Source organism: Somniosus microcephalus, chromosome 1 (genome assembly GCF_052327205.1).
Source record: "Somniosus microcephalus isolate GS21.2 chromosome 1, FLI_Smic_1.0, whole genome shotgun sequence".
Taxonomy (NCBI): Eukaryota; Metazoa; Chordata; class Chondrichthyes; order Squaliformes; family Somniosidae; genus Somniosus; species Somniosus microcephalus.
Window position 1 is genome coordinate 394377090 of NC_140987.1, and position 27041 is coordinate 394404130.

The 27041-nt window shown below is 43.7% G+C and overlaps 1 protein-coding gene across 3 annotated transcripts in view; it reads right to left on the reverse strand.

The window, feature by feature from the left end:
- Positions 1-27041, reverse strand: part of clcn5b (Cl-/H+ antiporter 5b) — a 185494-nt gene that overhangs the window by 155881 nt on the left and 2572 nt on the right. The window contains exon 1 of one of the 3 annotated variants that reach the window (XM_085997594.1): positions 316-435. The exons of the other annotated variants lie outside the window; for them this stretch is intronic. The gene's annotated coding sequence lies outside the window, so the exon portion shown is untranslated. Of the gene's footprint in view, positions 1-315; positions 436-27041 lie in introns of those variants that run through there. 3 annotated transcript variants of the gene reach the window in all.

Below are 27041 nucleotides of genomic sequence, written 5' to 3' on the forward strand. Positions count from 1 at the left end.
TATTTTTAAGGTTGATTGTTGTAGTAATGACTACATTGTAGTAATCTACCGATTCTAAAGTTGCAATGTTTAAGTATATTGTCAGGTAAAAAAAAAATCAACTATTCTCAAATAGAAAACAAAGCCAAAATGAAAAAGAATGTATTGTATAATTGCATCATCAATGGCCACGATAGACTGGTAAAACTGAGACACCGCTTTAAAACTGCTGAGATCAGTTAGTGTGTCTCAACAGCACATTCATACTCACTTATTGTAACAAACACTTTTTACAAGAAAGAGACAGATTGAATAAAAAGACAATTAACCCATTACCTGTTTAGCTACTTGCAAATCAGGTCCCTCTCCTTTTTGATAAACGCCTTATTTACTGAGTAATCCTGGTTTGGCTCAAATACTCCTCCACAACAGGATATCAATACCAGGAAAATAATGCAACTTTTTGGGGGCGGAGTAGTGAAAGAGGAGAGACTAATGACATTAGATCATTTCCATTCAAACTTGATTTTTTACCAAGAGACGTTGTGGTGACACAGTTGAATCTGAAAGTCACAAAATCATAAACTACTGCCAAGCTTTAGTAAGGCATCAATTCTAAATTCACTAGATTCTTCCCTTTGCTTGCATTCCCATTTTACAAATCACAATCTATGCAGCTGGTTTTGTTCAGAGCTTGACTTGGTAACTTGCCTTACAACTGTATAATCAAGTTAAAGGGCATTCAAAAATGTCAAAATATTTACAAGGGTTCAAAAATCAGCTTTTTAAGTAACATGAAGAAATCCTTCACCTTAATAGAAGTTTTTGCCTATACGGTGTAACAGTGCACTCAATTTATAAAGTTATTTAATCTAATTTACACAAAATGTTAATTATCAACTGATCAACCAAGGGAACTCACCAACTCCTGGGGACAAGGCTTTGTTTAAAATTAACTTCTTGCCTTTCTTCTTCTTCAGTCTCGAAGGGAGAGAGAAATAGCGCTTTATCTACACTTTAGTATAAAAGTACAAGGCCACGTTTTAAACTCCACTTTGGTGAAGCAAAAACAGTACTTGTCAAAATGATCAATTATGTAATGCCCCTTACCCAATCTTCTGTCCAGTCCTAGAGTTCAAATGACAGTGATACAATCACTTCTACAATATAAAGTTCTGAAGCAGTTTGATTTTCATTTTTGGCTCAAATATATATTTTTGCTTCACGTATTTACCGTACAGCTAACAGTTGAAGAAAAAGCATGCATTTATTTAGTATCTTTCATGACTGCAGGGCGTCCCAAAGCGTTTACTAGCCAATGAAGTACTTTTGAAGTGTTGCCACTGCTGTCATGTAGGGAATTTCCATTTTCTGAGCACTGACTTCCTCTTTGCATATTTGCTGGTGACCAAAATTGCAAATGCACTGTGCTTACTTTAGAAAATTATTTAATTAAATTTACACACAGATAATTATTAACTGATCCACTAAGGCAGACGTTTTACACACAGATAATTATTAATTGATCCACTAAGGCAGACGTACTCACCGACTTGAGTAGGAGACTTTGTTTAAAGAGAATTTTCATATCTTGCCTTTTCTACCCATCCAAGGTAACAAGGTAAACTACTCCCAGATTTCGACCATTGCTATTGTGAAATGGCCAGTAACAAGTTTAGAAAATGTGAAGGTAGTGTGATTTTCCTTCTCCCTCTTCCCGCATAGAAGTGCCTAGCATCTGCTTGCTGCCTTCCTCATACCATGTGGTTAAAACTGTTCAATGTGTGGATGATCATGGGTGGAAATCACTTCTACAATTCTGTGGTGCAACATGCACTGATGCAACTCCGCGGTGGTAGCTACAAGGTGGTGCGTTGGGGTAGCATGACCGGAGAGTGAAATGGTTAGGTGTTGGGCTCCCTTATATAAAATCAGATTACTGCAGCATAATCATATTATCTGCCAGTAGCCCACTACAAATTTTATTGTCATAATCTTGAACTAATTACATCACAACTGAATCGTGCCTTACTTTATCAGTGGGGTTTTTTTTTAAATATAAAAAAAAGAGGTATGCATGAGTGATTACAATTAACAAGCTCAAGCTTTGCTCTTTGTTTTGTCATCTGAACCACACACTCCCCATATCCCTAACCCATCTCACTATTTTATAATCTTCTACTTCTATTTTATGTGAACTTTCTGCTCAAAGTAAGGGATGATAATGTTGGATTATGGATAGTTTCCACTGCCAACCCCTCAGTGTCAGCATCCAGCAGTCTTGGGTGAGATAAAGCGTAGTTATATACAGAGTGAACTCCCTCTATCTGTGCCAATGGGACTCAGCCACAAACTAAGAGGAGCAACACCAAGTATACCAGGTAACATTACAGCAGTTTGAAAAGTAGCCATTCTTTCTGCCACCGAGGCCACACGCTCAAACTCCCTTTCGACTCCACCTGCCTCTTTTCCTTTAAAAACCTCCTTCAAATCTACCTCACTCCTCCAAATATCTCTTTCTTTGGCTTGGTGTCCATTTTTATTGTCCATGTACTTCTGTGAAGTGCCTTGGGACATTTTTCTACATTAAAGGCACTACATAAGCACACATTGTTATTGTATAAGCAGGCTATTCAAAGCGGGCATCACACCTGAGCCTGATCCTGTGTGTACATGCATTACAGCAGGGATCACTGGATAGTTCAGGTGCAAAAACTGTAGTTGATTTTTCTCCACTTTATCCAAGAGATACTGAGCCAAAATATAGCACTCCAATTGCCCTGACTGAGGTCAGCTAACTCAACACAGATGGGGAATCAAATTTGTGACTTTCTGGATCTGCATTCTTATCTATCTAATCGTAGCCAGAGAATCACCTGCAACGGCTTCTCTTTCCGTTCCCGCATCGTTACCTCTGGTGTCCCCCAAGGATCTATCCTTGGCTCCCTCCTATTTCTCATCTACATATCGCCAAGGAGCAACATCATCCGAAAACAAAGCTTCAGTTTCCACATGTACACCGACGACACCCAGCTCTAACTCACCACCCCTTCTTTCAACCCCTCCAGAGCCTCTAAATTGTCTGAATACTTGTCCGACATCCAGTTCTGGATGAGCAGAAATTTTCTCCTATTAAATATTGGGATGACCGAAGCCATTGTTTTCGGTCCCTGCCACAAACTCAATTCCCTAGCCACTGACTCCATCCCTCTCCTTAACATCTGTCTGAGACTGAACCACACTGTGGTAAACCACTGTTATCGTTTTCATTGTTGTTCACTGTTGTTCACTACTGTTGTTGTTATTGCAAATTGTTACCTCTTGCTACTCACTGTGTACCAATGCATGCCTCAGCTGGCTCCACCCATGGCTCCGCCTACATGACCTGGTATAAAGGTGGCTGCTCGGCAACCCACTTCCTTCTTGGAACCAGTCATCCACGAGAGGCATGCTCTGTTCTTTAGTTAATAAAAACCTTTTCATTACTATCCTAATTCATCGCTTTTTATGGATTAATTGATAAGCGTATCAATTTTATTAACTAAATTAAAATGTCGGGACCTGAGCAGCAGCAACAGCAGGCGTTGCTGCGAGCCCTCAGACCAGCATGCCTGGACCTCGACCCTCAAGCGGCGGGTTCAGCTACCAATTTCGAACACTGGCTGAGCTGTTTTGAATCCTTCCTAGAAGCCTCCGCCGTGATATCGGAGGAGAACAAATTAAAAGTTTTGACCGCCCAGGTGAGCCCTCAAGTATATACACTCATCCGGGACGCTACTACGTACACGGCGGCTCTTGACCTGCTAAAAGGGCAATACACGCTCCCAGTGAATACGATTTACGCCAGACACCACCTGGGATCCCGCAGGCAGCAACCGGGGGAATCGGTAGAGGCATTTTTAAGGGCGTTACAGACACTTTGCAGGGACTGTGACTGTAAGGCGGTATCGGCTGCGGCGCACGTGGAGGGACTTATCTGTGATGCCTTCGTTAAGGGCCTCCAGTCCGACTACTCCCGGCAGAGACTGCTCGAAAGCAAGGAGCTCGACCTGAAGACGGCCGTAGCCCTCGCACTCTCATTAGATGCGGCCCACCGAAACCTCGAAGCATACTCACGTAACGGTGCCGCGCCATGGTCATCGCGACCTTGGGACATGGGACCGCCGCCCCCGGTACCAACTACTGCAGCGATGTCCCGAAATCAACTGGGACCGCCGCCTCCGGTACCAACTACTGCAGCAATGTCCCGTAACCAGGCCCAAAAATGCTATTTCTGTGGCCAGTTAAAACACCCTAGAGCGCGCTGCCCGGCGAAGACCGCTACCTGCTCTGGCTGCGGGAAGAAAGGCCATTACGCCAACGCCTGCAGAGGGAAACCCACGAACGCCAGCAGTGCCGCATGTGAACCGTGGGGGCAGCCATCTTATCCGCCATTTTGTGCACCTCCGGCCGCGTGGGGATCGGAATCATGGCGGCCGCCATTTTGTCCGCCGCCATTTTGTCTCCGGACTCGACCACCGTCTCGTCTGACGACCACATCGGCTCACTCAGCCATACACTGGCCTCCGTTACGCTGGATCAAGCTCTCCCTCATCATCTGTCCAGGTCCATGATGGACATTACGGTAAACGGCCGCGCCACTACCTGCCTGTTTGACAGCGGGAGCACGGAGAGTTTTATTCACCCCGACACGGTGCGTAGCCACTCCCTCACGGTCCTGCCAACGCGCCATCGGATTTCTATGGCGTCCAAGTCCCATTCAACGGACGTCGGCGGCTACTGTGTGGTGACCCTTTCGGTTAGGGGCACAGAATATAAAAATTTTAAACTTCTTGTCCTGCCCCGTCTTTGCGCTGCCGTTCTGCTAGGGTTGGATTTTCAGTGCCACCTTAAAAGTGTCACATTGGCATATGGTGGACCCCTCCCCCCACTCACAGTCTGCAACCAACAGCTTTTAAATCGCCCGCCGCGCACCATTTGCAGTCTTTACACACTCAAAGTCTCCCCCCCTCCCTTGTTCGCTAACCTCACCCGCAACTGTAAACCCATCGCTACCAAGAGCAGGCGGTACAGCGCCGGGGACAGAGCTTTTATTAGCTCTGAGGTGGAGTGGCTCCTGAAGGAGGGCATTATCGAAGGGAGCACCAGCCCCTGGCGAGCCCAGGTTGTAGTCGTTAAGACCGGCAATAAAAACCGCCTGGTCATTGACTACAGCCAATCCATAAACCGGTACACTCAGCTGGACGCGTACCCCCTTCCCCGCATATCTGATATGGTCAATCAGATTGCGCAATACAGGGTATTCTCCACCATTGACCTTAAATCAGCATACCACCAACTCCCTATCCGCCCTGAGGACCGCCAGTATACTGCCTTCGAGGCAAACGGCCGCCTCTACCACTTCCTTAGGGTTCCCTTCGGCGTCACCAACGGGGTTTCGGTCTTCCAAAGGGAGATGGACCGGATGGTTGACCAGAACGCGCTGCAGGCCACCTTTCCCTATCTGGATAACATCACCATCTGCGGCCACGACCAGCAGGACCATGACGTTAATCTAGAGAAATTCCTCCGTACGGCCTAGCGGCTGGATTTAACATACAATAAGGAGAAATGTATGTTTCGCACCACGCGCCTTGCCATTCTCGGCTGCGTAGTGGAGAACGGAGTCATCGGCCCCGACCCCGACAGAATGCGCCCCCTTATGGAGCTCCCCCGCTGCCAAAAAGCACTGAAGAGATGCCTGGGGTTTTTCTCTTACTATGCTCAGTGGGTGCCCAACTATGCGGACAAAGCCAGACCCCTCATCAAGTCCACCTCCTTCCCCCTGACATCAGAGGCGTGTGCAGCCTTCACTCTTCTTAAGAGTGATATTGCGAAGGCCACAATGCACGCAGTGGATGAGTCCATCCCTTTCCAAGTGGAGAGCGATGCATCCGACTTCGCCCTAGCTGCAACCCTTAACCAGGCGGGGAGACCCGTGGCCTTTTTCTCAAGGACCCTCCAGGGCCCCGAGATTCGACACTCCTCTGTCGAAAAGGAGGCCCAGGCTATTGTGGAAGCGGTGCGACACTGGAGGCATTACCTGGCCAGAAAACGATTTACCCTTCTCACTGACCAGCGTTCAGTTGCTTTTATGTTCAATAATAAGCAGAGGGGCAAAATCAAGAACGACAAGATCTTGAGGTGGAGAATTGAACTCTCCACCTACAAGTACGATATCTTGTACTGGCCCGGGAAACTCAATGAGCCCCCAGATGCTCTATCACGAGGTACATGCGCCAACGCGCAAGTTGATAGACTGCAGACCCTCCACAATGACCTCTGCCACCCCGGGGTCACCAGATTCTGCCACTTCATTAAGGCCCGCAACCTGCCCTACTCCATCGAGGAGGTCAGGACTATGACCAGGAACTGCCAAATCTGTGCCGAATGCAAACCGCATTTTTATAGGCCAGACAGAGCCCGCCTGATCAAGGCCACTCACCCCTTCAAGCGCTTGAGCATCGACTTTAAGGGGCCTCTCCCTTCCTCTGACCGCAACGTGTACTTCCTCAACATAGTTGATGAGTACTCCAGTTTCCCTTTTGCCATCCCTTGCCCAGACATGACCAGTACCACGGTCATCAAATGTCTGAATGACCTCTTCGCCTTGTTCGGGTTCCCTAGCTATATACATAGCGACCAGGGCTCATCTTTCATGAGCGACGAACTTTGTCAGTACCTGCTCGCGAGAGGTATTACTACGAGAGGACCACCAGCTACAACCCCCGGGGGAACGGCCAGGTGGAAAGAGAGAACGCGACGGTTTGGAAGGCCGTCCTCTTAGCCTTAAAATCTAAGGGCCTTCCGACCTCTCGCTGGCAGGAGGTCCTCCCTGCGGCGCTCCACTCCATCCGGTCACTGCTTTGTACTGCCACTAATGCCACCCCTCATGAGCAAATGTTCGTTTTCCCCAGGAAGTCCACATCGGGAACCTCGCTACCGACATGGCTGACTTCTCCTGGGCCCGTCCTACTGCGGAGGCACGTGAGGACCCATAAAACGGACCCCCTGGTCGAGAGGGTGAACCTCCTACACGCCAACCCCCAGTATGCCTACGTGGCATACCCAGACAGGCGGGAGGACACTATCTCCATACGAGACCTCGCACCCTCGGGCGCCCCTGAATCACCACCGTTATTCTCCACCACTACTCCCAACCCAACCCCTGTAGACGGCATGCCGGAGCCCCAGGACCCTTCGTTGACCACTCAGACACCAGATTCGACGTTGGATACTGCACCACCGCCGCCGCTGCGACGACGATCAGGACAGCATACAAGGCCTCCTGATAGACTTACCTACACGAACTTTTAGTACACTTCACCCCGCCGGACTCAATTTTAAACAAGGGGTGAATGTGGTAAACCACTGTTATCGTTTTCATTGTTGTTCACTACTGTTATCGTTATTACACATTGTTACCTCTTGCTACTCACTGTGTACCAATGCATGCCTCAGCTGGCTCCACCCATGGCTCCGCCTACATGACCTGGTATAAAGGTGGCTGCTCGGCAACCCACTTCCTTCTTGGAACCAGTCGTCCACGAGAGGCATGCTCTGTTCTTTAGTTAATAAAAACCTTTTCATTACTATCCTAATTCATCGCTTTTTATGGATTAATCGATAAGCGTATCACACTGTTTGCAACCTTGGTGTCATATTTGACCCTGAAATGAGCTTCCGACCACATATCCGCAGCATAACTAAGACCGCCTATTTCCATCTCTGTAACATCACCCGTCTCCGCCCTTGCCTCAGCTCATTCACTGCTGAAACCTTCATCCATGCCTTTGTTACCTCTAGACTTGACTATTCCAACGCTGGCCTCCCACATTCTACCCTACGTAAACTTGAGGTGATCCAAAACTCAGCTGCCTGTGTCTCACACCAAGTCCTGTTCACCCATTACCCCTGTGCTCACTGACCTACATTGGCTCCCAGTTAAGCAAGGCCTCGATTTCACAATTCTCATCCTTGTTTTCAAATCCCTCCATGGCCTCGCCCCTCCCTATCTTTGTAATCTCCTTCAGCTCCACAACCCCGCCACCCCCCCGCCCCATGATGTCTGCGCTCCTTGAATTCTGGCCTCTTGAGCATCCCTGATTATAATCACTCAAACATTGGTGGCCGTGCCTTCTGTTGCCTAGGCCCTAAGCTTTGGAATTCCCTCCCTAAACCTCTCTGCCTCACTACCTCTCTTTCCTCCTTTAAGGCGCTCCTTAAAATCTACCTCTTTGACCAAGCTTTTGGTCACCTGCCCTAATTTCTCCTTATGTGGCTCGGTCAAATTTTTTTGTTGTCTTTTAATACTCCTGTGCAGCGCCTTGGGACGTTTTACTACGTTAAATGCGCTACATAAATACAAGTTGTTGTTGTTGCATGGTTCAGCACTTCAATAGGTTGTGCCTTTATCCACTCGACCATTACGGGAGCTAGGACCTTGCTTTTTGTATCACAGTACAATCCCGTCACACTGTCATAAGGCCATGTTCTGAAAGAGCCTTGCTGGAGATCTTTGAGCGTGTGTGATTCTAGTGGTAGTTTGATGCAGCGAGTGGAATTTCTCATTAAAATAAGTTACCTCCCCAACTGGAGCTCCAAAGGTTTTATTCCCTGGACCGAAGTACTTGAGGAAGTTTAATAACTTTTCTCAAAGACAGACGCCTCCATTGCTTGGTTATTTACATCAGATGGAAAAAGGGCATATTCCAAAGGAACTCTTGTATCGAGAACCTGCATATGCTTCAAGGTTCAGGTTCAAAGACGCCTGCAAGAGGAACTTGAAATCTTTCAACATCGATATCACAAGCTGGGAAGATGTGGCTAACAACAGGCCAGGCTGCATCAGGGAGCTGAGGTGGCTGAGAGAGAGCAAATAGGGTCGCAAGAGTTAATACTGCGCAGGTTTCATCATCTGGCACTGTGATTTACATCAGCACCATCTGCGGCAAGGACGGTGGCTCGAGAATTGGACTCTTCAGCCACTCATGATATTTCAGTATGGCAAAGTAACTGAACTGCTTTGGCGCTTACACCATAGTCTTCAGAGACACGCGATTCCATCACCATATTCCTATGCACTTTGCGAACTATGATTAGGTGATTACTGTAGCAGCTGGAAATATCCTTCACTGGTAAATGGTTGGAGATAAGAAGAACAATGCACCTGAAAAAATGCCCGATGCAAATAAAAGTGCTGGTGATGGGTGGAAACTTACAGGGGTAGATGCACTGTATTGGGAAAACAAGGGGTGTCATGCTGCGACAAATTACTTACCAAACAATGGGTAACTGCTTTTCTTGTCTCTAAGTTACTGCAACATTCAGACAAACACAATGTTCCATTCTTAGTCATCAAAGATCATTTCAGCAAATGGCAGCTGAGATCAGAACCTCATTATTGGAAGTAAAAGATAGGAATCCTAGCAGTTCTAAAGCTCCTTCTCCAATACTGTTCCAAGTTTGATGATTTCCTGCAAGTACTGGAATACTATACATATGCTGTTCAGCTATTTCTTAACAATGGTGGTGCCAGAGGACTGGAGAATTGCAAATGTTACACACTTGTTCAAAAAAGGGTGCAAGGATAAACTCAGCAACTACAGGTCAGTCAGTTTAACCTCGGTAGTGGGGAAGCTTTTGGAAACGATAATCAGGGACAAAGTTAACAGTCACTTGGACAAGTGTGGATTAATTAAGGAAAGCCAGCACGGATTTGTTAAAGGTAAATCGTGTTTAACTAACTTGATCGAGTTTTTTGATGAGGTAACAGAGGGTTGATGAGGGCAATGTGGTTGACGTGGTGTATATGGACTTCCAAAAGGCATTTGATAAAGTGCCACATAATAAGCTTACCAACAAAGTTGAAGCCCATGGAATAAATGGGACCGTGGCAGCATGGAAACAAAATTGGCTAAGTGACAGGAAACAGAGAGTAGTGCTGAACGGTTGTTTTTCAGACTGGAGGAAGGTATACATTGGTGTTCCCCAGGGGTCGGTAATAGGATCACTGCTTTTCTTGATATATATTAATGACTTGGACTTGGGAGTACAGGGCACAATTTCAAAATGTGCAAATGACACTAAACCTGGAAGTATAGTGATAGACTTCAGGAAGACACAGACAGGCTGGTGAAATGGATGGACACGTGGCAGATGAAATTTAACCCAGAAAAGTGCGAAGTGACACATTTTGGTAAGAAGAACGAGGAGAGGAACTATAAACTAATGGGTACAATCCTAAAGAGAGTGCATGAACAGAGACACCTGGAGTATATGTGCACAAATCGTTGAAGGTAGCAGGGCAGGTTAAGAAAGTGGTTAAAAAAGCATATGGGATACTGGACTTCATAAATAGAGTACAAAGGCAAGGAAGTTATGATGAACCTTTATAAAACACTGGTTCGGCCTCAACTGGAGTATTGTGTCCAATTCTGGGCACCGCACTTTAGGAAGAATGTGAAGGCCTTAGAGAGGGCGCAGAAAAGATTTACGAGAATGATTCCAGGGATGAGGGACTTCAGTTACGTGGATAGACTAGAGAAGCTGGGGATGTTCTCCTTAGAGCAGAGAAGGTTGAGGAGATTTGATAGAGGTGTTCAAAATCATGAGGGGACTAGACAGAGTAGAGAGAAACTTCCCATTGGCGGAAATGTCGAGAAACAGACGACACAAGTTCAAGGTGATTGGCAAAAGAACCGAAAGGCGACAGGAGGAAAAACGTTTTTACGCAGCGAGTGGTTAGGATCTGGAATGCACTGCCTGAAAGGGTGGTGGAGGCAGACTCAATCATGGCTTTCAAAAGGGAGTTGGATAAGTACTTGAGGGGGAAAGATTTGCAGGGCTACGGGGAAAGGGCAGAGGAGTGGGAGTAGCTGAAGTGCTCTTGCAGAGAGCCGGCACGGGCTCAACAGGCCTCCCCCTTCTGTGCTGTAGCCATTCTATGAGTCTATGATTCAATGCAGAAAATGTTACCAGAAAACTGGAAATTCAGGTCCATTAGGTACACCTGATGCAAATCCCTTTTTCTGCAGGGAAGAGGAAACTGTTCATATGCAGAGCTAGTATTTTATCTATTTCCATCCCAGTTTGGAAAGTCCCTGTCCCCATCTCAAACCTTACATGCCAGCACTTCTGCCATTGCCAAGAAGTGAGTAACCGTCTGCAACAGTATGCACTCTTTATAAAAAAAAATAAAAAAATTTTTTTTTTTTTTTAAATCAGCTGTGTCATTTGGACTCAACATAGAGTTCAACAATTTCAGATCATATACAGGAAACTTTGGTTTATCCGGAGGTTAACTGCCCGGAATGCTCGAGCCACCGGCAAAAATCAGGAGCTGTTTTGTTAGGTTTTTTTTCTTTTCGTTGCTTTTTTTTTTCCCCATCAGTCAGGCTCTGCAAGGTCTCGCAGAAGCTGTTGCTAAGCTACAGAGACACTTGCAAGGTACGGCCGACTGTTTAGAAGCTGTTGCTAAGCAACAGGGTTTGTTGCCAGATACGGAGCTCAAAATCTCCGTATGTTTCAACATTAGCGCTGGTTTGTCCGGCAGTTTTAATGGGACGGCAACAGCTCGGTCCCGTCGGTGCCGGATAGCACAAAGTTTCCTGTATATATTTTTTATCCACACCTTTTGTTTGGGTCTTCTTCTCTTCTCTCCCACATGGCAGCTGTCTTTCATTCTGCCAGCACAATTTACACTTCATCTAGAGCCATCCTTTGTTTCTTAACCTGTCCCATTACCATCGCCTTTTGCCTTGAATATCTCGTAATGTCTCTTAACCTCTCCTGCCTTCTATCCTATCACAGACCTTCCCTTTTGTTCTTTCATCCCCTCCCCCATTTCCCAGCCCCTAAACTTGCTTAAAAATCTGTTCCATTTCCTCTTTTTTCCAGTTCTGACAAAAAGTCATCGACCTGAAACGTTAACTCCGTTTCTCTCTTCACAGATGCTGCCTGACCTGAGTATCTCCAGCATTTTCTGTTTTTATTTCAGATTTCCAGCATCTGCAGTATTTTCTTTTTGTGTAAGGAGTGAAGCCCTCTCTCAAGGACAGGTTTGGTGCTGTTGATGCAAAGCAATTTACTTTACAGGGTTGCCTCTGACAAGACCACTGTAAAATAAATGGGGCATCAATCTGCATAATATTAACTAGGTTCAAGAAAAATCCATTGTACTATCTATTGCTCTTTGCTGTAGGGGCAGAAATGGAAGGCAAGGATAATAATCTCTTATCTTGCTCCAGGCCTGCAAACTTGAACTGCTCTTTTATATTGATGCAAAAGGCAGCAGAGGTTCATGACCTCGAGTCCAGCCTTGTCAGTTTTACTATACTAGTGTATAAGCTTTTGTCAGATCGATGTAAAGTTAGGTCATTGCAAGCATGAGTTTGTTTCCTTTATAATGACTGTCCATTAGTGGCAGGAGTGCCATGTACCTGCCATCAATACATAAACAGCTTTATATTCATGTCCTCTGATCCTACACGAGACATTTTTGTCCATGATGGCTTCTTTCTTTGTCATAGTGCATATGGGTTCATTTTAGAAAATGGCCTAGCTTGTTTTCACACACAATGGATTTCAAAAGGGAAAATCTTGCTTGACCAACCTTATTGAATTTTTTGAAGCGGTAAGAGAGTAGACAATAGTAATGCAGTAGATGTAATTTATCTAGATTTTCAAGAGGCCTTTGATAAGGTACCCTATGATAGACTAATGAATAAGGTCAGAGAATGCAGAGCCAGGGGACAAGTAGTAGAATGGATTGCTAGCTGGCTTCAAGAGAGAAAGCAGAGAGTTGGAGTAAAGGGTAGCTATTCACAGTGGCAGAAGGTGGGTAGTGGCGTTCCACAAGGATCAGTGCTGGGACCACTGCTGTTCACAATTTACATTAACGATTTAGACTTTGGAATCAAACACACAATTTCTAAATTTGCGGATGATACTAAATTGGGGGGGGGGGGGCGGGGTAGTCAATACTGAGGAGGACAGCAACAAATTACAGGAGGACATTAATAAACTTGCAGAATGGGCAAATAAGGTTCAACACAGATAAATGTGAGGTATTACATTTTGGTAGGAAGAATAGGGAGGTCACATCACTTGGAGGGTGCGAGTCTAGGTGGAGTAGAGGAACAAAGGGATCTCGGCGTACAAATACACAAATCACTAATAGGCAGGATGTTAATGGCGGGGGATTCGGTGATGGCAATGCCGTTGAATGTCAAGGGGCGGTGGTTAGACTCTCTCTTGTTGGAGATAGTCATTGCCTGGCACTTGTGTGATGCAAAGGGTACCTGCCATTTATCAGCCCAAGCCTGAATGTCGTCCAGGTCTTGTTGCATGTGGGCACGGACTGTTTCATTATCTGAGGAGTTGTGAATGGAACTGAACACACTGCAAATCATCAGCGAACATCCCCACTTCTGACCTTATGATGGAGGGAAGTTCATTGATGAAGCAGCTGAAGATGGTTGGGCCTGGGATATTGCCCTGAGGAACAGTCAGCAGGCCTACTGCAGAATTTCTCGATAGGGGAGTAGCAGGTGGCAAAGTGAGATATGAACAGGTTTAGAAAAATTAAAATGGAAATAGGAGGAAGATAAACATTGGTAAAGAGTAGCAAACCTGAAGACTTATGCATCATGTGGCATAGTACTAGGTTATTAACATGAAAGTCCCATGTTCAATCAATAGTCTGTACTGAGATCTCTGAAGTTGGAGTATTAAGACTGGATTTTCCTCCGATATAAACACTGAAATGGTGGCGGGGGGGGGGGGGGGCGCGGTGGAGACAGGGTCTTGCAGCAGAAAGTGAGAGATGAGGAAGTCCACCGTTGCATCCCTGCCACTGCTACCAGAAATCCTCCTTAGCCCAGTAAGGAAGTTGGTCAGTCGCTCTTTGACTGCCTCCCCCCACACAAGTAAATTAAGACAGAGAGGTGGGGCATGAGACCCTGCTCATTTTCCTCCTCACTTCCAATGCTACCTCCAACCCACCCAATCAGCTGAGGGGTGGAAATACGCCCTGGGGCAGCAGCAGGAATCCTTCTATGGCCATTGTTGGCAAGTTGATGGGCTAGTAGAGGGAATCTCTCCCTCTCTTCAGGCCACTTACCTGAACCACAACCCTGGTGGAGCTTTTGATAATTTGGAAAAAAGTCTTTGGGGTGCTTCTGCCCCTTTTAATGTATGCTCCTTCTCTTTGATCAGGGCTTTCTCTGCATGGCAGTTACCCAGCCCAGCATAATTAATGAACCAGACCTAGGAAAATGGGTCAGGGTCATGGTCCTGCCCCAATTGTCTTCCAGCGCCAAACCTACCTTGGAGGAAAATTCAGCTCCCAGTGCAAGTGGGCATTGTTCCAAATAACTATACTTTACTGCTTTGGGTCATGGTTGCTCTCCTTTATTATATAAGCTAGTGCATTAGGTCAGGAACTCATCTGACATTTTGTGAAAAGTACCGACATTTTGTGAAAAGTACCAATTTAGTTACACTAGGTTATACTGGGGTTCGATTACATCACCCTCTCCCAGGGTACTTAAGGAAGTGGCCCTACAGATAGTAGATGCATTGCTGGTCATCTTCCAGAACTCGATAGACTCTGGAACAATACCCATGGATTGGAGGGTAGCTAATGTTACCCCACTATTCAAAAAAGGTGGTAGAGAAAAAACGGGGAATTATAGACCAGTAAGCCTGACATCGGTAGTGGGGAAAATGCTAGAGTCCATTATAAAAGATGTAATAGCAGAGCACTTGGAAAGCAGTGACAGGATCGGACAAAGTCAACATGGATTTACAAAAAGGTAAATCATGCTTGACTAATCTACTGGAATTTTTTGAGGATGTAACTGGTAAAATAGATAAGGGAGAACCAGTGGATGTGGTGTATTTGGACTTTCAGAAGGCTTTCGATAAGGTCCCACATAAGAGATTAGCGTGCAAAATTAAGGCACATGGGATTGGGGGCAAGGTATTAACTTGGGTGGAGAACTGGTTGGCGGACAGAAAGCAAAGAGTTGGAATAAACGGGTCGTTTTCCGAGTGGCAGGCAGTGACTAGTGGGGTACCGCAAGGATCGGTCCTAGGACCCCAGCTGTTCACAATATATATTAATGATCTGGACGAGGGAATTGGATGTAACATCTCCAAATTTGCAGACGACACAAAGCTGGGTGGGAGGGTAAGCTGTGAGGAGGATGTCGTGAAACTCCAGTACGATTTGGACAGGTTGGGTGATTGGGCAGAAACATGGCAAATGCACTATAATGTGGATAAATGTGAGGTTATCCACTTTGGTGGCAAAAACAGGAAGGCAGATTATTATTTGAATGGCAATAGATTGAGAGAAGGGGAAGTGCAGAGAGACCTGGGTGTTCTTGTACACCAGTCGCTGAAGGTAAGCATGCAGGTGCAGCAGGCGGTTAAGAAGGCGAATGGTATGTTGGCCTTCGTAGCAAGAGGGTTCGAGTACAGGAGCAAGGATGTCTTGCTACAGTTGTACAGGGCCTTGGTGAGACCGCACCTTGAGTAGTGTGCGCAGTTTTGGTCACCTTACCTGAGGAAGGACGTTCTTGCCATGGAGGGAGTGCAGCGAAGATTCACCAGGCTGATACCTGGGATGGCAGGAATGACGTATGAGGAGAGATTGTGTCGATTGGGCTTATACTCACTGGAGTTTAGAAGGTTGAGAGGGGATCTCATCGAAACCTATAAAATTCTGGCAGGTCTGGACAGACTAGATGCAGGAAGGATGTTTATGATGGCCGGGGAGTCCAGAACCAGGGGTCATAGTCTAAGGATAAGGGGTAAGCCATTTAGGACTGAAATGAGGAGGAATTTCTTCACCCAGAGAGTGGTGAACCTGTGGAATTCTCTGCCACAGAGGGCGGTGGAGGCCAGTTCATTAAATATATTCAAGAAAGAGTTGGATATATTTCTTGAGGCTAAAGGGATATGGGGAGAAGGCAGGGACAGGGTACTGAATTTGGATGATCAGCCATGATCTCATTGAATGGCGGAGCAGGCTTGAAGGGCCGAATGGCCTACTCCTGCTCCTATCTTCTATGAATCTAAAGGATTTCTAGCATATTAGTGTGCTGTATCATGCCAATATACAGACTCTAATATTTCACTAAATTAACTCTATTGGGCTCAGGAAACTGTGCAGCTGGTCTCCTCCAGTAACACCCACTCGAGTGTTTTAAGCACTTTGGGAAGTTTTACTACATCAAAGGCGCTATATAAATGCAAGTTGTTGTTTTTATGCTATATTAGTGCAGCCAACCAAGGGCACCTAGCCTCAGGTGATTAGTGGAAACAATGGCTTTCTTATCCCAGTATCAGCGCAAACACACTAAAATTTATGATTACGAATCGCACATTGGAAAATAGTTGCAGGAGACAAAGCAAACATAGTATACCGACTGATACTTTGAGGCATAGCTGATGCTTAACAGAGAATACATAAATAAATATATGTATATTATATATATGCACAACACACACAAACCTATACCTATCTTTATTCACTCCCTCTTAGGAGCTTTGGATTTTATGTACTATGATGAAATACTCTCCCTCACTTATTTAATTTGGCGACTTAGGCGACGAAACAGCAGTGGAGCGCCAAGAAAATGCCCATATTTTCCCATCACTTCATAACACATTGAGTACAAAACACTAAGATATCAATCCAACATTATTCGACCCTGACTAGGAATATTCCACAGATGACAGTCCTAAGGTTCAAACAAACTGACAATCATAGGGTTTTCTGGAGCCTTTAGTAATCTCCTTTTATATGTATCCTGTAACCTTCAATCCTTTCATGGTCAGGCATCTGCCCAGGTTGTTTTAAAAATATTTATAACCCATGCAAAAATTGGGAGGAAAGGGTAGCTCTTCACAGTGGCAGAAGGTGGGTAGTGGTGTTCCACAAGGATCAGTGCTGGGACCACTGCTGTTCACAATTTACATTAACGATTTAGGCTTTGGAATCAAAAACACAATTTTGCTGATGATACTAAATTGGGCCGGGGGGGGGGGGTGGGGGGGGAGATAGTCAATACCGAGGAGGATTGCAACAAATTACAGGAAGACATTAATAAACTTGCAGAATGGGCAAATAATTGGCAAATGAAGTTCAACACAGATAAATGTGAGGTAGTACATTTTGGTAGGAAGAATAGGGAGGTCACTTATCACTTGGAGGGTGCGATTCTAGGTAGGGTAGAGGATCTCGGAGTATAAATACACAAATCACTAAAAGTTGCGGCACAGGTTAGCAAGGCCATAAAAAAAGCCAACCAGGCACCAGGGTTTATTTCTAGAAGGATAGAATTGAAAAGTAGGGAAGTTATGCTAAACCTGTATTGAACCTTGGTTAGACCACATTTAGAGAGTACTGCGTACAGTTCTGGTCGCCATATTATAAAAAGGATATAGAGGCGCTGGAGAGGGTGCAGAGAAGATTTACAAGGATGATACCAGAAATGCGAGGGTATATCAGGAAAGGATGAACAGGCTGGGTCTCTTTTCTCTTGAAAAAAGGCTGAGGGGTGACCTAATAGAGGTCTTTAAAATTATGAAAGGTTTTGATAAGAGTGGATACGGAGAGAATGTTTCCACTTGTGGGAAGAGCATAACTAGAGGCCATCAATATAAGATAGTCACCAGGAAAGCCAATAGGGAATTCAGCAGAAACTTCTTTACCCAAAGAGTGGTGAGAATGTGGAACTCGCTACCACAGGGAGTGGTTGAAGTGAATAGTATAGATGCATTTAAGGGGAAGCTGGACAAGCATATGAGGGAGAAGGGAATAGAGGGTTACACTGATAGATTTAGATGAGGAAAGACGGAAGGAGGCTCGAGTGGAGCATAAACGCCAGCAGGGACTGGTTGGGCCGAATGGCCTGTTTCGGTGCTGTACTCCTATGTATGTAACAATAGCCCCAGAACAGATATTATGTCTGTGACAGGTATCCGAAAGAGGGACCAAGTTACTTGGTTCAAATACAAGCATCCTGTAGACTTTGCTTATATGCATGTTTGATTGACAACAGCACTGTGGGAGTACCATCACCACACGGACTGCAGCGATTCAAGGCGGCGGCTCACTACCACCTTTTCAAGAGCAAATAGGGATGGGCAATAAATGCTGGCCTCGCCAGCGACACCCACCTGCTACAAACAAATCAAAAATTGTTTAAGAAAAATATATTAAATTTCCTTTGCTGGCCAAATTTTCAACTTATATCTTTCCTTGTCTTGTTTCAATTGAGTAGCTCTACTGAAACCATCAGAGAGACTCCATGGACGGTCAGCACTAAATCATCACACAAGGTTAAGTCAGAGACCTTGATCCAATTCCAGTTCGCATTGAACTTTAGCACAGCAGACACAACGGTTTCTTATTTTCTATCACTCTGAGAAGGAACAGTTAAGCTAGTAACTATTGTAAATTGACAGTGTATTACTGCTACTGCATGATAAACTTGTTTGGTAGTTTATAGTCTAAGCCACAGGCTAGTGTAGTACTTATTCGGACACTTTCTAAAGTCAAGGAAGTTGATTTCAGGGCATGCGATATAACTAAGCAAGCCGGAATACGGTAATGAGCATTTTCAATTTGACATATGGGTTCATAACATTTTCTAGATATTACGACAGGTAAAGGCAGACTCCAGTTCGTTGGGAGTTGGGACTTGCCTTACAGAGCGATCCGAATTGCTGAACCAGAGAAAATTATCTGGAGCAATCCCTAAAAACAGAACACTGTAATCACACTTCTCTTGAATTTCCACTTAATTTCCTGAAGTCTGCTTAGTTCATGAAGGTACGGTACATAAATTCTCAAGTGTGTGTTCACTCAGCGTGCTGGGACAAATGAAGTTATCTGGACATGGTGATAATCAGGCTGACACCCGATCATCCAATTTGGGTACATAATTTACATAATATTTAAAACATATTGGCCCGGATTTTGACGTTGGAGGCGATAAAAAAATCCGCACCGACCTTCAGACTCCCAGGCTTCAGAGACTTCGGGTCCTGAGCCTGCAGGCATATGCCTGCATAAAGGCCCATGGATCCCAGGGACGCAAGCGGTTCGGAAGTGTCCCTGGGAGTACGTGGGCCAGGCCGTCCAATCAGAAAGGACGATTGTTAATACGCTTACGGGGATTCCACTTACGAACGGAAATGAGGAATCCCCAAATAATTAAATAATTTATACAACTGGAATAAAAATAAATGTTCCCATTTTCAAATTTAATTAAAATTCCCTTCAATAAAGCATATACAGTAAAAATTTAATTTTTTGAAAAATAATTTTAAACATTTTGATCCAGGCCAAAATTTACATACATTAATTTTAAATGTTTGTGCATGATTTTTAATTTTTAAGATTTATGTTAACCCTTACACTGATGAAAGCAGGCCCTATGCCTGCTTTTACCAGCATAAAGATTTTGTGGGCACTTGCTGGGCAGTAGTTGGGCAAACAGTTCAACTCTGCACCAGCAAAAGTGATTTTTGGGTCAGTGCGGTGGATCTGTCAAGGCGAACCTTGACAGATCGCAAGTTATGGGTTTTCACGCGTGCACAACGTATGCGGAAACCCGTAACTTGCAAGACCTTTCTGATGGCTTACAACAGCATACATAGTCATCGAGCGCGCAAAATCTGGGCCATTGAATTTTAACTTCTCTTTTAATTCAAAGGATGGCTCTAACCAGTCACCGGAAATCCAGGAGGGCGAGCCAGTCTCATAGCACATTTCTTGCCAAAGCCCCTCACATGAGAACTTCGATTAAACAGTTAATGATAAATAAGCCTGGTACATGGCACTGTACTTGGACATCTAGGGCACTAAGGTGGCTAGCACATCACAGGTTTTCCATAGAGATGACACATGCCTATTGATAGCTGCTGTTAGGAGTTATGTGGAGGCCAGGTATGAGAATATGTGCTTACATATCCAGGGTTTGGTACATTCTATGATCTGATTACAGAAAGGCAAGTAGGGTGGTTCCTCTGCTATCTGACATTGTCAATAATTCTATTTCCTTAGATACTATCCCCTTTCCCTTCAAAAACATCGCCCCACCACAAAAACCCACTGTAAAACCTTCTGTCCTCGCCAACCACCCTCTCTTTCATGGCCTTGAACATGCCATTGCCACCCAGCTCCATGCCTAGCACTCCCGAAACTGCTCTAGTCAAAGTCATGAATGACATCCGCTGTGACTGTGACCATGGTGTATCATGTTTTCTTTGCAAGATGTTGCCCTCTGCAACTGTGCCATGATTTTTGGACACATTTCTCAAGATAAATCATTGCCCTTACCCATGCTCCCTGCTGGAATGTCTACGTGGACAGCAGGCGAGGCCAGCATTAGGTTAATCTTTGATGCCTTACATGATTGAACTGCCTGCCCAAGCTCACACATGAAGAATGCTCACTTGTGCTGCTGTTATTTGTGGAACTATACCTCAGCATCAGTTGGCACCTTCAGCAGAGAAAAGAATATTTGGAGAAGAATAAATAACATGCACTCATATTTTGAATAATGGAGACATATCGTTACTTGCATTACATACACTTTAGGTTTAAAATTGCTAGAGGTTCTACTGTATTAATGCTACTGACTGATACAAAACCAAATTGGTTGAAGAAGTAACTATCGCTGCAACCAGCAAAATTGCTCCTTTGCCTCACACCCTCTTCCAGAAGTCATCAACACATGCTGCATTGTCACTTTAACCAGACGTAAAGTACAACATTCGGAGATCCGACAGTGAGTGTTAGCTGTGTGTATAAACTTCCAGACATAGTTATTAAGTATTTCAAAACAAAAGTTCTGTGCGTGAGGGCTGAATGCACGAACATTATTTATGCAAATGCAAAGCCCCAGCAAATCACCCAGCTGCCTTTTCTACAAGGAAGTGTTCCTCTGTTAACTTGCTGAAAAGCACCAAATCTTGCTAGCTTTCAGCCTCCCTTTATAATGCAAGACAAAGTTGGGAAAAGCGCTCACTGTATATATATTCCATATATTGCAGTGATGTTTAATACATAATTTTCCACAGTACAGAAGTCAAAATGTACAACACATTGTGTGCAAGGTAGACTGCAATACTGTATTCCTTTGTTCAGGAACTATGGGGACTGAAGAGTATGCAAACACTGGACAAAACATTCCATCTATGTTGTACACTTTTGGTCTAGGAAAGTTTGTCACAGACCCCAACCTATGTCTTAGAGTGTGTGCAGTTTGTACCCTTTTGCATGTAACCAAAAAAACTTAAAACAGAGACATTTTCCCCTTCAGGTAGCTTTTGTATTAAAATAATCAAAAATTATTGGGGCAGGTAACCGAGAATGGCTAGTCCCCCAAAGACCCATGGTATTCCTGGGCCTCGTACTGACACGGTGAAGAATAGCTCACATCTGTCACAAATAACAACAGGAAATGCTGGAAACACTCAGCAGGCCAGGCAGCATCCGTGGAGAGAGAAACAGAGTTAACGTTTCAGGTCTGGGACCCTTTTCAGATTTCCAGCATCCGCAGTATTTTGCTATCACATCTGTCCCAATATGGTTCCCTATAGTGGAAATGAGGTAGGATGGAAGCAGAGTAACAGCCAGAATTTGTGTTACCGGCTTAGTTCAAAATGAACATTAGCAGGAAATTTTCACTTTTGTAGGACTGACCTAAAAGATTTTTTTTTTTTTTAAATAATATATTAGGTGGAGTTCAACTGAAACCCAATATGGAACAACTAAAATACTTTTTTTTTTAAACTAGAGAGAGAAAAGGGAGGGAAAGAAAGAGACAAAGATCACAAAAGATCAGATAGTATGTGTAAAAACATACGAAGTTGTTCTGAAATTACAGAATGACGATCAGTGTATCAGGACACTGGAAGCACTGGAATATTAACCATCTTTAGAATAGCATGCAGCATCCGCCACAAGTGGAAATGGAGAAGTTAGGACTTTTCATGGTGGAAGTGAATTTTTTGTGATCAGTTTCCAAGTCAAAAAGAGCAAATGAAGAAACAGTACAAGCTCATTGTTGTCACAAATGTGCTTAATGTAGACAAAAGAATTAAGAAAGAAAAACTTAAGCCTTTAAGTTTGAGCATTGCAAAATCTCTTTCCTATGTGATATTCTTAGTCATTCTCTCAAGTTGCTCCAATAACTACCTCCATCAAAAGAGCTGTAACCACCATTACTTCATTAAAGTGTTTTACACCTCAAAATGCCCTCTCCATACAGAACCCAAATTTTCCAAGTTCTGGATCTATAATTGTACTGCTACATGCTTCTCATAATACAAGTGGGAATACTACTGAAAAGGTGCCTAAAAAATTTCACACTTACACTTCACTGAAATTCTAGTAGCAATGCAAAATAGACCACAAATATAGTTTTTGAATAACAATTTGTAAGTGATGTCAAAATACAGAAACATACACATGCACAACACCACAAGAATTGCTTCAGATTTACTTCAATTTTTGAAACAATGCATTTATAGGGAAGGACATCAACGAAGTAAGGCTGCACTGGGAAGGAAACCAGTGACTCTGAGGGGGAAGTGATGGTATAAATACAGGACCACATTGAGATATTTTGCTGATCCCAATTGGACTTTTTTTTGTAAAAATCAGGGTCACAACTTAAATATTTCCGACCCTGTCCTCTTATTTTCGGCAATTCTCTTTTTGACATATTGCTGGTGCAGCACGGTTATCATATTTGCCTACAGAGTAGAAAAGTAATACATTTTGTGAAGTGCCGAGACATTTTGACATGATAAAAGGTTCATATAAATTCTAGTATTTATTTTTATCCAAAGAACAGTTGCTCTAACTGCCAAGTACCTGGGTAAACAGGGCGTGTGCAAGATCGGCCAAGCACTTCAGGAATGTCCTTTAACAGGTCACACTGTACACGGTTTAGCTCACAGCACTTATCATTCTACTTCACAGCTGCTCACCCCACTTCAAACATCTTCCAAAGCAGTTTTTACATTTCATACCATATTCCAGAACTTCACCAAAAGCAAGTTACACTTTTTTTTTTAAATGTTATTTTTTTTAATGTTATTTTACAAGTGTTTGATCTTCATAGTAATAATTCAGAGAAACAATGAGCATCATTAAGGAGGAGCCAACTGTTCTTTTCATAATGATCCAAATATAGAGCCAATTCAAAAGAAATGCAACTTGTTTGCAGCCAGTCTACTGCTTTGAACTAGAGCACGCTCTGATAGTTCTCATTCTGGTGCGAGTGTCTTAATTTTTTAAATGAGGAACTGAAAGATCAAGGTTTGAAATAAAAAGCTACTTTCATACATTAACTCTTAACAACTAGTATATTGACTTCAGTCTAAATCTTGGAAAGTCACATTAATGAATCTTACAGAAGGTGGTCAGGTGGCAAGAAATTGGTTGCACTTCTGGACTTACAGGTCACAAAACTCGATGTGCAAATATTCGCAAGATTTTGTGTTATTTTCCAGCAAAAATTTTCTATGATCTAATTGATTACAGTGAAAACAAAAATGCATTTTCACCAATAAACTATTTGCTGTTCCAGATTCCAGAGCATGATTATAAATATTTGACAAAATAGTACCATGGGCAGTTTGCAAGTTAGTATTTTCCACCTCTTCTCCTGAAGGTACTGGTGCATGTTGGAGAATGATTCAGCAGGCACCAACAGCCATCCAGTATTCAATTGAGAGTCTTGACAGTGAGTGCCAGCAGGCTGTTCAACAGCAAGACCGTCACCCAATGCCTATGGATACACAGTTCCTGAAGTGGTCGCTGGATGACAATTAGGAGGGAGTGCTGGCCAAATGACTCCTTCCTAACCCAGGATCACAGAGGCCAACTGTAGTACTTCTACCTCAGCTGATAACAATGATACTTCAGAATATTGGAAGGCGTCCGTTACCCATAGAACCTATTCCTTACATAGGAGCATAGGAATTGATAGACGTAAAAAACCCAAGGTCCATCTAATTCGCCTTCTACAATCCTGGTAGTCGCATGATACAATGATAATGGAGTGCTTGACCAATCATAGCAATCAATCTCTATCAATTAATCTACAACATACTCAGAAAGGGCATGAGGAAAACCCCTCTAGTGGAGAGCTTTGGGAACCATAGGTCCCTCCCTGACCTGTATGCAAATCCTAGTGCTGCAATACCATAAAAAAGTTCAGTATTGGCGAGATCCAAGCTGTGCTCTGTACTGAACTTTTCAAACGAGGAAGGATAAATGAGAACCCACTCCCCTCAGTCAGACCAACTGCATAGATGGGTGGAAATGCTCTTTTCCAGCTCAGGAGGCTAAGATAGAAGGTTTTCATTGCACCACTTTCTGATAAATTACATAGAAATTACAGCGCAGGAACAGGCCATTCGACCCCAACTGGTCCATGCCGGTGTTTATACTCTACACGAGCCTCCTCCCACCCTACTTCTTCTAACCCGATCAGCATAACCATCCATTCCTTTCTTCCATGTGCTTATCTAGTTTCCCTTTAAATGCATCTATGCCATGCACCTCAACTACTCCTTGTGGTAGCAAGTTCCACATTCTAAAGATGAAAGGTCATTCTAACCACTCTCTGGATAAAAAAGTTCCTCCTGAATTCCTAACTGGGTTTATTAGTGACTCTCTTATATTTATGGCCCCTAGCTTTGGACTCCCCCACAAGTGGAAAAAACATTTCTACATCTACTCTATCAAACCCTTTCATAATTCAAATGTTTTTGTATATATTTATATAGTAGCGAGTCTGCTATGGCACTGCTCATATTAAGTCAAATAATATGCACTTTTATAAAGACAGCAGTGTAACACCATGTAGTGCACACAATTATTCTGCTGCTAAGGTGAAACTGTGTCCCTTTAAGGTGGTAAAATGGTTATTAAGTGCAGCAATTTCAGGCCAATCAGTTTAATTGTTCGATGAGTTAACTGCAAAAATTGGAAAATGTTCATCAGTTTCAGGCTCCAGGTCAAAATCACCCAGCGTTAAATGATTGGCTTTAAAAGATTGTTTGGGGAGAGGCTAAGGCCTTGACATGAAAAGATTAATGAAAGTATTCAAAGACAATTCAATGGGTAAATCGAATTTTTTGAGCACTCTGGGAGTTTGCTTGGCTAGTCTTCTCCTTTCTAACAAATTAGAATGAGTGATTGGAATCTAATCAAGTTTATTGGCAATCAACTGGAAGAAATTTGGTTGAGGTGGAATAAACTTGTATCTTACAACTGCAAGAAATTTGGCCAAATTAAGAAATTTGACTGATGGAAATGTGGCACTAAAATGTCACAAAATGTGACAAAATCAGGCACTACATGTAGTTATTAAATTAAATAGCAGATCAAGCATGGCATTAGTCACAGCAAATCAGAAAATACACTTTTTTTAAAATAACAAAAGGGATGTTATGCCATTTTCTTGCAACATATTATAAAGGGCCACTACTATATAGCGATTGTTAAATTTAATTTTGTTAGCATTAATTTTGTAATATTTTCCAATGTTTTGATTATCAATTTGTATAACATCCATTATTCTGTGAAAAACAAATATGTAACCTTAATTATACGCTCCTTTAGGATAGTTTTATCTCCTAGCTTTTTTTTTAAAGCTCAGTGCATACAGCAAGATGATAGGTAATATGCATCGGGCTGGAGGTAGGTACCTGTCTTCTACCAGCATTCAGCAGTGAAAAAGTCATGGGGTGTAGCAGCACTGGCCTTTGCTAACAGTGTGAGCAACAGGGTTTGGCATAAATGGGTTGGGATCCTAGAGTTTGGCTGCACTGTGGGGAAGAGAGAAAGAGAAGGGAGGATTGATCATAGTTTCATAGGGGGTAGGGGGTAAGGTACTGATTTGGATAGAGAACTGGTTGGCAGACAGGAAGCAAAGAGTTGGAATAAACGGGTCTTTTTCTGAGTGGCAGGCAGTGACTAGTGGGGTACCGCAGGGATCGGTGATAGGACCCCAGCTATTCACAATATATATTAATGATCTAGACGAGGGAACTAGATGTAATATCTCCAAGTTTGCAGACGACACAAAGCTGGGTGGGCGTGTGTGCTGTGAGGAGGATGCAGAGAAACTCCAGTATGATTTGGACAGGTTGGGTGATTATATTGCATCTGCCCAATGTGGATAAATGCAAGGTTATCCACTTTGGTGGCAAAAACAGGAAGGCAGATTATCTGAAAAGCAATAGATTGGGAGAAGGGGAAGTGCAATGAGACCTGGGTGTCCTTGTGCACCAGTCGCTGAAGGTAAGCATGCAGGTGCAGCAGGCGGTTAAGAAGACAAATGGTATGTTGGCCTTCATAGTGAGAGGATTCGAGTACAGGAACAAGGATGTCTTGCTGCAGTTGTACAGGGCCTTGGTGAGACCACACCTTGAGTATTGTGTGCAGTTTTGGTCGCCTTATCTGAAGAAGGGTGTTCTTGCCATGGAGGGAGTGCAGCGAAGATTCACCAGACAGATACCTGGGATGGCAGGAATGACGTAGGAGGAGAGATTGGGTCGATTGGGCTTATATTCGCTGGAGTTTAGAAGAATGAGAGGGGATCTCATACCACAGAAGGCAGTTGAGGCCAATTCATTAAATATATTCAAGAAGGAGTTAGATATATTTCTTAAGGCTAAAGGGATCAAGGGATATGGGGAGAAAGCAGGGACAGGGTACTGAATTTGGATGATCAGCCATGATCTCATTAAATGGCGGAGCAGGCTCGAGGGGCCGAATGGCCTACTCCTGTCTTCTATGTGTTTATGGTCCCATCTCAACAGTTTTGCTCAAAAAAAGTTCCAAAATTCTCAACATAGAACCAAAGCATAGCTGCCCAGAATTAGCCTTTGTCTTTCTGAAATAAAAGTTAATTCCAGTTGTTTTTGTTGGGGGAACAAATGCTCAAATAATTTCATAGCATGATGCAGGTAAATAAAAT